Source organism: Octopus sinensis, linkage group LG14 (genome assembly GCF_006345805.1).
Source record: "Octopus sinensis linkage group LG14, ASM634580v1, whole genome shotgun sequence".
Lineage (NCBI taxonomy): Eukaryota > Metazoa > Mollusca > Cephalopoda > Octopoda > Octopodidae > Octopus > Octopus sinensis.
In genome coordinates this window covers 24,210,792-24,223,477 of record NC_043010.1, presented here as the reverse complement: position 1 = coordinate 24,223,477, position 12,686 = coordinate 24,210,792, and positions in this window count along the sequence as shown.

The window sequence follows — 12,686 nt, the reverse complement described above, 5'->3', positions numbered from 1 at the left end:
GCATGTGTCTTCTGGTGTAGTCCCAGGCCGACCGAAACGTTACGAATGGACTTGGTAGACGGAACTGAAGGAATCTCATCATGTATATATATATATATATATATATAATATATATATAATATATATATATGTGTGTGTGTGTGTGTGGGTGGTGTGTTTGTGTGCAAGTGTGTGTTTATCCCCTAATCACCGCTTGACAACCCTATCTGAAGCATAGCGGTTCGCCAAAAGACCCGATAGAATAAGTACCAGGCTAAAAAAAAAATAGGTACTGGAGTCGATTCATTTGGCTAGAAATTTAAGGTGGTGTCCCAGCCTGGCCGCAGTTTAATGACTGAAACAAATAAATGGTAAAAGATATCTCTCCCTATTATTTAAGCCTCTAATAGCGTAATTAAATTTCATGGTCGTTCCCGTAATAATATTAATTACCCACCAAAAGATAGAATTCATATTTTCAATATCTTCAATACTTTTTCCGTATCTCGTGTAGGTATGGTTTTTAATTCCACTACTAAAAATATTTAATTCTCGCTCTGTAAAGAGATATTTGATGAAATATATGAAAAATATTAAGAAAATCTGGAAAATTGTCGTTTATAAAAGCTTCACTGGTGGGGATGGGTGAGTTCCGTTTCCTGCAAGAGAGGTTTTATCAAAAATCCTGGGTACGACCGTCTTCCTTTGTTATCAAATAGCATTTTGACCGGAAATATACGCTGTCCGCGTTCAAAAAAGTTAAAACTATATGGGAGGTGATACTGGATAATATCTGAAATGACATGACGGAAAGATGATCGCAGGAACATCTTTGGTCATAGTTTCGATCAGTCAGTGTTTAGTGCAGCTAATTAGCACTATGACCGCCACCACAATCCCCACCAGCAGCAGTAGTACTACTACTACCACCACCAATAACAATAACAGCCTGGAAAACTCTACCTTTATAATCTATGTTTCTGTTGGTCTAAATTTCTTTCGTCATATACATTTTCTGAATATAGTTTTATGGTCTTGTCGTCCTTCCATAAAAACAATGTCAATGAATAACAATAAGAGCTTTAACGTAGGTCTTCAGAAGAAGGTTGGTATTGTTTTGCCCACGTGGTCTCTGTTCTAACCATCCAGTGATCAAATGGGTTTCATCCGTAGCCATGTTTTGCGTGCAATCAGGGTATTATGGAGATGCATTACTTCTTCTGTCTGCCTGTTCAATCCCAAACTGAATATCTAAAGAAAAAGCAATCCTTGAGTGGTATTCTTAAAAAAAAAACATATGACAAAGCAAGAGAAAAGTTTAACTGTTTACAGTGAAGAATTGAAACAAATATGCTTAGCAAAATGTCGTTCGCGTTGTGTAATGTTTGCGCAAATCGTTTGAAATCTCAAAAAACAGGATAAACGACATTTGGATTTCATTATAAAATTAACATCTGTGTTGTTGCTTAGCAACGTTAAATTGCACAGAATCATCAAAGTATTATGAAATTATTCCGATGACAAAGAAATTTCTTTAAAGGCTGTACTAACTGATGTTCTAAGGATAACTCTTAGACAATCACATTCCTTTCTTGTTTCGGTGTACTCTACAAAAACTTAATACAATTCTATATTTAAGAGATGAAGAGTTATTTACGTTATTTACATTTGATGGATATTTGTCCTCATCTTGTGTGTTACTCTTTTACTCTTTTATTGTTTCAGTCATGTGACTGTGGCCATGCTGGAGCACTGCTTTTAGTCGAGCAAATCGACCCCAGGTCTTATTCTTTGTAAGCTTAGTACTTATTCTATGGATCTCTTTTGTCGAACCGCTAGGTTATGGGGACGTAAACACACCAGCATCGGTTGTCAAGCGATGTTGGAGGGGACAAACACAGACACACAAACATACACAGACACACACACAGACACACGCACACACACACACACACACACACACACACACACACACACACACACACACACACACACACACACACACACATATATATATATATATACATATATATGACGGGCTTCTTTCAGTTTCTGTCTACCAAATCCACTCACAAGGCTTTGGTCGGCCCGAGACTATAGCAGAAGACACGTGCCCAAGGTGCCACGCAGAACCATGTGGTTCGTAAGTAAGCTACTTACCACACAGCCACTCCAACAACAATTGTTAACACAACGTTTCGGCTGATATACCCCCAAACCTTCATCAGGTGTCTTAGGGAAATTTCGAACCTGGGTTCTCATTCCTAAGGCTGGAGGGTATATCAGCCCAAACGTGTCAACAACAAACAAGATGAGGACAAATATTCGTCAAATGTAAGTAATGTAAACACTTATTCAATTAACGTTTGCAATAGATACATGATATCAGTGAGAAAATTATAATGTTTGACCATCAATTAATTACAAACTGGTTTCAAATTTTGTCACAAGGCCAGCACTTTTGGGGAATGGGTAAATCGATTACATCAACCCCAGTATGCAACTGGTATTTATTTTGTTCTTTTCTACTCTAGGCACAAGGACCGAAATTTTGGGGGAGTGAGCTAGTCGATTAGATCGACCCCAGTACTCAACTGGTACTTAATTTTTCGACGCGGAAAGGATGAAAGACAAAGTCCACCTCGGCGGAATTTGAACTCAGAGCGTAGAGACAGATGAAATACCTATTTCTTTACTACCCACAAGGGGCTAAACACAGAGAGGACAAACAAGGACAGACAAATGGATTAAGTCGATTATATCGACCCAATGCGTAACTGGTACTTTTTTAATCGACCCCGAAAGAATGAAATGCAAAGTCGACCTCAGCGGAATTTGAACTCAGAACGCAACGGCAGACGAAATATCGCTAAGCATTTCGCTCGGCGTGCTAACGATTCTGCCAGCTCGCCGCCTTAATTATAAATATGACATTGATTTCAAATTTTGGCACAAGGCCAGCAATTTTTGGGCGGGAGCATATCGATTATATCAATGCCAGTTATAAACTGATACTTATTTTATCGATCTCAAAAGGATAAAAGGTAAAGACATTCGAAATGCAGAGAAGCATTTTGTCCGACGCTCTAACGATTCCGCCTGCTAGCCGCCTAAATTACAAATATAATATAACCTGACTTTAACACCACTTGAGGATGTATATATCTACAAATTAATCGTAATATGACAAAGTAAGCAAAGGAGATAAACTCAGTAAAGACAGAGTTGTCTCTCTTCATGGAACATAAAATCAAGATGGAGTCAACAACAACTATTTTGATATAATATAAATTATAAAACTCATAGCGTTGATGTTTGTTTATTGTTTTCATAGTCGAAGGTATGTGGGTGGTTGGATTGAAGGTACATAATTAAATGATAGCTATTGTAACAACCTGAACACGCTTTGAACCCTGAGCCTACGTAAAGTCAATAAAACAAGCATGCGCAGCCTTTTCCCAGATGCGAGCCGGCCGCACAAGACATCGTTTATCATCAGGTAGGTTGCATTACTACAGGCATTTCAAGGTTATTTTTCCTCCGGCGTGCAATTCAGAAAGTTCCACGCGCCGTAGGTTGTCCATAACTCTATAAAGTATATTATCCAACAGTAGATATTTCTCTGAATGTAAGGGTTTCGTAATCTCCACAAAATGTATCGGATGGCCACCACGGATTCCCTAGCCACCAAAACTGGAATAGCATCTATTTTATCCATCTTCGATGGGCGTCAGGTAAAAAAGATTCCAAAGGATTAGAAAGCAGACTGAAAGAGTTTATTCCTAAAAACTGTATGCTGTCAAGCCCAGTGGCACAAAGGCAAAAGGTTTGAGAGCAAGAATTGAATCCATACCGCCAACACCAATATTTGGCGTTTAATTTATCGGTGGTGAATAAAGCCGAAAGAAATATCGCAACATACTTTTTCCGACGCTCTAACAGTTTCGCTAACCTACCGCCGTGTGTTTCTGAGATAGACAGAAAATCAGAAATTTTGTGTAGAGGGGAAGGTATTATTGCGATACCATCAAGCCCAGTACATGGCTGGTACTCTATTTTATCGAACCGAAAAGCAAAAATGTCAGAGTTGACTTCAGAGGAATTTGAAATCAGAATGGTAAAAAGCAGAATAATTACTGCTGAACATTTTTTCCAGCACGCAAAAAAATTCTGAGACTTTCAGTTTGAAGGGCACGTATGTGCGGGAGAAGGAGGATCCTCTATTTAATCTACTCCATAACAGACTAATACTTATCTATCGACCCTTGGATGTTAATGCAAATTCAACAGCTTAGAATATAAACATATATGCCATTCCTTTCACCCATTCTGTCCACTTACTGCTAGGATATTCACAGTAAGAGCTATTCCATTACAGAGCCATGAATCTACACATTTTAAAATAGAATTCTTTCACGGCTAATTGGTAGAAACGTTAGAAATTCAACAAAAGCCCTTGTGGTATTAGTGCTGGCTCTTTACTTTCTGAGGTCAAATATCGCCGTTGTTTGACATTTCATTCTTTCAGAGTTAAAGCAGAGCAGGCATCTGGATTGATTCAAATGTCAGAACGTTCGACGAAATGCTTTGTGATATTTTGTCCGGCTTTTTATATACTTAGTTCAAATCACAACGAGATTAATTTTGCTTTTCGCCCTTCCAGGGTCACTAAAATAAATACAAGATCATGGTACTGGGCAACGGAATCATTAGACCGTTGGATAAAATACGTTACTGTATGTATTTCTCTTTTTAATACTCTGAATGTCTCGGTGTGGTGAGCTTCTCTAAGCAATGAAGATGATGTCTTTTAAAATATTATGGAAGATAAAATGAAACTGTCTTATACTCTGGAAAGTCTAAGAAAATCACATGGCAATAGGTCAGGGAAGTCATTAGGACGGGTTCGCGCTCTGCTTTCGTAAAGGAAATCGTTAAAAAAGATATGGTTAAATCAAAAGTATTTGTTGAAACTCATGTACAACCAAATCGTTTTTTTTGAGACTATAATCAACATTCTATATTTCTTTTATATTTTTAAGACTTAAACTGAAAATTCTCGTAATAATAAATTTGTTTGAAGCGAAATGAATGAAAAGTATATATGTTTGATTTCATCGAAGGAAAATATTTGTCAATGATTTCAATGATGCGAGCTGGTAGAAACATTAGCACACCGGGCGAAATGCTTAGCAGTATTTCGTCTGCCGTTGCGTTCTGAGTTCAAATTCCGCCGAGATCGACTTTGCCTTTCATCCTTTCGGGGTTGATTAAATAAGTACCAGTTACGCACTGGTGTCGATATAATCGACTCAATCCGTTTGTCTGTCCTTGTTTGTCCTCTCTGTGTTTAGCCCCTTAGGTATTTCGTCTGCCGTTACGTTCTGGGTTCAAATTCCGCCGAGGTGGACTTTGCCTTTCACCCTTTCGGGGTCTATAAATCAAGTACCAGTTGAGTACTGGGTTCGATGTAATCGACTTAAACCCTTTGTCTGTCTTTGTTTGCCCCCTCTATGTTTAGCCCCTTGTGGACAGTAAAGAAATAAGACACCTGTGTACGCCGGGCGAAATGCTTAGGAGTATTTCGACTGTCTTTACGTCTGAGTTCAAATTCCACTGAGGTCGACTTTGCCTTTCATCATTTCGAGGTCCATAAATTAAGTATCAGTTGCATATTGGCGTCGATCTGATCGACTGGCCTTGTGCCTAGAGTAGAAAAGAATATTTGTCAATGACTTCTTCCTAGAATGGATGGCTGTACCTATGATTGTGTTGCAGCTTTTCCAAATTATAATGCATTCTGTAAGCGCTTCAAAACTACGGTAAACCTATTGACCAATGGTAAATGCTTAAATAAAACACCAAAACAACGACGACAAAACACGATCCAACAACAATGTTTATGTAGGAATACATCTGATATCTTTGAATATCGTTTATTCAAAAGATTCTCAATCTCTGTATTTTGATGTCTCCTTATTCACAAAATTCGAGCAGTTACATGAATTTCGAATGTCTTTGTCTACCTTGTTTACGAATCGAGGCAGAAGGCAGAAATAGAAATTAAAGCATTCTGCCAAAGCTTCCTCCTTCCAAAACATTATACGACTAAGATCCTTCCTGACCTTTGCTATCATGTTTTCGACTCAATCCATATTAAGAACTTTCGTATCCTCATAACTTCCTGCAAACTTTTTTCTAGTCGACTACTTTATCTAATCTAGAACCCTCTGTCGCAATATCCTTACGAAAACTAATGGCTTCTAATATCACTAACCTTTACAAATTTGCAACTGGTATCCGTTATTTTTTATTGACTGGGATCTTCCTCTTTTAAGCCGGAAATCTCGTCGCTTCCGGAACGGTAATATCACGTTCAATTTCCAGTGATCAAGTACCCGCTTAAACATGTATAAATTGATTGTACTTACCCCTTTTTTGTTTAGTAGACTAAAGCTGTGGACAAACTTAGTTCTGGTTCTCTTCTAACCTAATATCAACTGAACTAAACTACGACATCTGGAATCTATGGATTATCTGTGAAATATATAGAGCTATTTGATCAGATTTGAAAGTATCTCTGTCTTCCCCTCTTATTTACATGACTCAAATAACCTTGTGTGTCTGCGAAGCTATTACAGTCCTCTAATAATATGTTTTTCCACACGCTTAAAGAATGTTAATCTTCCGAGAAGGGGCAAACAAGCGATAGTCCACACAGAACCAGACTAATCTGTATTCCCTCGGGATACAAAAGTTTACCCTTATTTAAGATGGAGATTTTTCCTTAGCAAAGTTGCAACATGAAGCTTGCTGTGCATACATTTTGCATGCATAAAGTCAATCAGAAAGCGTGTTGGTACATCTTTGTCGAGTGGAATCATTTAGGTATAACTTCGTCGGTATACATTCGCAGGACGTGCATTATTGCAAGACACTCCGTCGGTTACGAAGACGTAAGATCTAGTTTATCCGAACAACAGAACAACCGGCATGTGAAATTTGTGAGTAAGATGTTGAACACTCCAGTGACATGTATTCATGTATACCCTGGGAGATTCAGCGTGACACAGAATGTGACAAGTTTGGTCCGTTGAATTACAGGTACAGCTCGTTTTTTGCCAGCTGAGTTCATTGGAGCAACGTGAAATAAAGTGTCTTGCTCAAGGATACAATGCGCTGTCGGGAATCGAGCTCACGACTTTACGATCGTGACCCGAACACCCTAACTACAAAGCCACGCGCTTTCACAATGTTTACAAAATCATAGCATGAAATACAATAGTTCACATTGTGAAGATAGACTGAGGGGGGAAAATGGGGCGACAAAGAATAAGTGTGTGTGTGTGTGTGTGTGTAAGAAAGAGGGGGGAGAGAGAGAGAGGGGAGAGAGAGAGAGGGGAGAGGAAGAGAGAGAGAATGGGTGGCGAGAAGGAAAAGTTTTATTTTCTTTAGCCGAATCTCTAAAATATGAAGATGCCTGATGTTTTATCTCAGAGAAAACTGACCCAGATTTTATAGATCTAAATTCTGCCCTCTGAGATGGCTACGGTTTTCCTCTGCAGGTCCACGACCCACTGTCTATGGAAGAGTATCGTGATTTCTGATCCTGTCAGTACTATATCGACTTTACTACTATTCCACATCAACACACGGAACATTTTGATTTCTCCATTTTTCAAATGACTGTATACGTGGGGAACAAAAATTATCCGCACTAACATATATTTATTATTGCCTCACTGCCTTCTGCGCATGCACGCTTATAGTTGGTACTATTGTTGTCATGTGATTGAAGTTTGAGTCCGATCGCACCATTTCTCTTTCTAGCTTTACAGTGTAAGCATGGCCGCTCCACTAGCAACGTGCACCAAAGAAGAACAAAGAGGAGGCTTAAACGTCAATCACGTGACCACAATTGTACCAACAAGAAGCACGCATGTGCAGAAGGTAGTGTGACAATAATAACGATACGTTATGGCGAAGGTGCGGATATCTTTTGAATTCCTCTCGGGTATATATATATATATATATATTATATATATATATATATATATATATAATATATATATATATATATTGTGTGTATGTGTGTGCGTGTATACATATATATATATATATATATAATATATATATATACGCACGCACACACACACACACACACACACCACACACACACACAGGTTTCGGTGAATAATTTGCCGTCTATATTACGCAAAAATGAAAATAACATTGGCATCTCATTTACCAAAATTACTTTAAAATATCTTGAAATACGAAAGAGTAAATTTATTCAATAAAATCGCCATTGGTTCCAACCACGGCTTCCAGTCGACTTTGGAATCTCCTACATCTCTCCTCTTGTTTAAGTTGGTGTATGCTGCTCTAATCCTTGTCGTTCATCTTTGTTGTTACATGGAGTTCTGTTGGTCTCTCGCTCAACTACTCCCTACACATAATAATCAAGGGGGGTTGCAGTCATGGGAGTTAGATGCCTAGATGTTGAGGGTGATATGATTGCAGAAATTGTATGATAGCCAGGATTGAGTTTTCCTGCTTGAGAGTCATGGCGCAGAGTCTTATTGCCAGACATAGGGACTTCCAGCAGTCGTCCTCTTCACTCGGGGCTGCACTAACGCCTCCAGTCACTTGATGTAGGCTTCTGTGTTGAGTGTGAGGCCGTGTGGTAAGATGAATTAAAGTATACGTCGCCATTACTAGTGATCAGTCCAAACACCATGATGTTGACTGGATGTTCGATTTTTTCACTCTCGGTACATACTCTCAGATTGAACTGTAATCAGATTGACGCCCAAACACTCTGAAATATTCGTATTGGAGCTTCCCGCGCGAATGTCAAGCAGTACAGCATTTCGTTTCCAAATTTCTGGTAGTGTAAATTGCCTAATGGTGCTGTTTTTCTCACAGACGGTGCCCAACAGACCCAGCTATACTGTGTAGTTGACAAAATAAAAAAAATAACGATGCGCGTGCGCGAAAATTAAAATATAAATTGGTGACAATTTACCCATCGCACGGTGTATATCTATATATAAGTATATATATAATTCGCTATGTTGGACCGCTGAAAGATACAATTTTTTTTCATTCTCTCTCTCATTTTCTCGTGTTTCTTTCTGTCGAAGGACGTTATCTCGAAACGTAAAAGACCATTTCATTGTTCCCGAGCGAGTCAATATATCATGTACCTGGCTTCGTCCTTTAGTTTCTTATAAATTTCAACTATGTATATATATATATAATATATATATATATATATATATATATATATATAATAGAAATATTAAAATTACTAAGTCTCTATAAAAGAGATTACGGTAGCATTTACTGGAAATAAATGTTATCGCCATATTAATATGGCATTCTTATAGATATAAGAATAATCGCTGCCGCTGGTCAGCTCCAGGAGGCCACCTCCCTTGTTCGAAGGTTATAATGGATACAGATCGTGTATCAATAGCTATCTTGATGGCGGTGGCCTCATGGAGCTGACCAGCGGCAGCGATTATTCTTATATCTATAAGAATGCCATATTAATATGGCGATAACAATTATATATATATATATATATATATATATATATATATTATATATATATATTATATATATATATATATATATATATATATATATATATATTTATGCACAAAAGATTGTACAGCAGCTAACCTGGCTCCATCAGGCTCAGGCACGCAGATGGAACTGCCCACAGTTCACAAGACCGCCACAGCAGATGGACACCACCGGCAACAGCATACACCTCACCTCGATGCTCCTACTGAACATCAGAGGACTACTAACACACAGTAACAGGACAAAAGTCCCGTTCCTGAGAGACTTTGTCGCATGCAATCAAGCCTTATGCATAGCACTCACGGAAACGCATCTGAAACCGGACATAGCAGATGCGGAATTACACATACCACAGTATGTTGTACTACGGACCGACAGAAAAGAAAGGAGCCATGGAGGAGTTGCTATGTACATCCGTGAGGACCTCACACCCCAGGTCCTTTTGTCACACTCAAACTTGGTGTGTGACACACTAATTGTACACATAAGGCAACTTGATGTAGTTGTGTGTGCTACATATCGCCCTCCAGATGCCCCAAGTCATATGGGCAAGTTTGAGGATTGCCTTTTAAAAATAGTAGAAGTTCTAATCACATTAGAACAACACATAAGTGTACTTCTCATGGGAGACTTCAATCTACCCAATGTCAGATGGCCCGAGGGCCTTTCTCTCCCAGGAATGACAAAATGTGAACGAGGACAGGCGAGGTCCCTCCTGAACCTCATCAACACCCTGTACATGGAGCAAGTAATATTCCAACCAACCAGAGCAGGTAACACACTGGATCTCTGCTTCACAAATAATATGGATCTCATCCATAATGTGAAAGTGACACCGACACTACTCTCGGATCACAACATGGTAGAGCTGACCATGTACGGGCCAAAAGAGAGCACGGACATGCAGCCTACAAGAAACCCTCAGAATCTTTCCAGCTTAAACTTCAATAAGGCAAACTGGAAACAAATTGAGAAAGAGATCCTCAAACAAAACTGGCCTGAATGTCTCTCCTCGCCGGACATCGACATGATACTTCAACAATTCATGTCTGTGATGCAAGCCATATGCTACAAATATGTCCCAGAGAGAAAGGCCACTGTACACAAGAACAAAATCCCCAGAGAGAGGAAAATTTTAATGAGACGGCGTACAAAAATTTCAAATCGCATAAACAAACAAATTGAAGGCAGTGAAAAGTCCCGCCTGAAAATAAAACTGTTGGAAATTGAAAATTGTCTGCAACTCTCCCATGAGAAGGAAAAAGCAGACAAAGAAGCCTGGGCTATAGTCAACATAAAAACTAACCCCAGAGCTTTCTACAGGTATGCCAAATAAACAGCTACGGTGCACTGTAGGATAGGGCCACTCCTTGAAAAGGATGGCACACTCACAGGAAAACCAATGAGGGTAAGTGAAATACTGAATGAACAATTCAAGAGTGTTTTCACCCCACCCCTTGGGCATTTCCAAATCAGCAATCCAACTGACTTCTTTACCACTGCAGATATAGAATCAGAGGCGGCGACGATAAATTACATCGATATAAAGGAAGAGACGATGTAATAAAGGCTATAGATGAAATGAAAATAGACTCAGCTATTGGCCCCGATGGATTCCCGGCAATCCTCCTAAAAGTATGTAAGAGAGTCTTAGCAAGACCACTGCAGTTCCTCTTTCAGAGCTTCCTTGCAGCTGGCAAACTTCCAAGAAAACTGAAGGAAGGTAAAATATGCCCTATTCATAAAGGAGGTAGCAGACCTCACACATCAGCAAGGTCATGGAACGAATAGTCAGAAGGAAACTAATCACCTTCCTTGAAGAAAATGACTTGCTGCCTGACACCCAACATGGTTTCCGACCAGGAAGAAGCTGCTTAACTCAGCTCCTGCAGCACTATGACTGGGTGCTGAAACAACTGCTCAACCACTCAAATGTGGAAGTCATATATCTCGACTTCGCAAAGGCCTTCGATAAAGTCGATCATGGAATGATATGTCACAAACTGCGTGATCATGGCATAGTTGGAAAACTAGGAGAATGGCTTCATGACTTTCTGAAGAATAGAAGTCAGGTGGTAGCAGCCAATGGGGCCACTTCCATTAGCACGCAAATAGTGAGCGGTGTTCCGCAGGGCACTGTTTTGGGACCACTACTGTTCATAATGGCCCTCTCAGACATGCCCTCAGCCACGCAGAGAGCCACGATCACAAGTTATGCAGATGATACAAAAGTTTCACAGGCAATACAGAACCCTGAAGACACTAAGCACCTGCAATGTGAGCTGGACGAAATATACAAGTGGGCTGAAAAGAATAGCATGCAGTTCAATGCTGAAAAGTTTCAAGCTTTATACTATCAGCATGCAAAACTAAATGCAATACCCAATGAAACACTGGACCCGGAGGGATTGCAATCCCAGAGGCACAATCAGTGCGTGACCTGGGTATTCACATGAGTGATGACGCGACCTTTCATGTACATGTTGCTAAACTGACAATGAAATGTAGACGGCTGGCTGGCTGGATTCTTAGAACCTTTAGAACAAGAGAACAAGAAACCATGATGGTCCTCTGGAAGACACTTGTCCTAAGCCACTTTGACTATTGCTCTCAGCTATGGTCACCATCCAGTGTCAAGTTGATCACAGAACTTGAGGCGATCCAACGAAGCTACACGAAGAAGATAGCCTCTGTGCAGCATATGAGCTACTGGGAGAGACTCAAGAGATTAAAGCTCTATTCCCTGGAGCGTAGGCGAGAAAGATATGCCATAATATATATCTGGAAGATCCTGGAAGGTCTTGTCCCAGACTTTGGCATCGAGAGTCACAAAAATGCCAGAACCGGACGCCACTGCGTAGTACCAAGGACTCCAAATTTGCCATCAAGATGTAGGACAAGATATTCACCCACTAGAAATAACAGCCAAAGCTTCAACCGCAAATAAAAGTCAACTCCGTAAACCAGGAGAAAATTTAAAAAACATTTACCCTGTAATTTCTTATACGATGCACCGTTTCATCTGCTGCTTAATGGTAAACTAACCTGATTAAATTAAATCAAGCCAATCTTCCATAGGCCCTCAGATTCTTCAGTAAGAAATAGCCACAAGT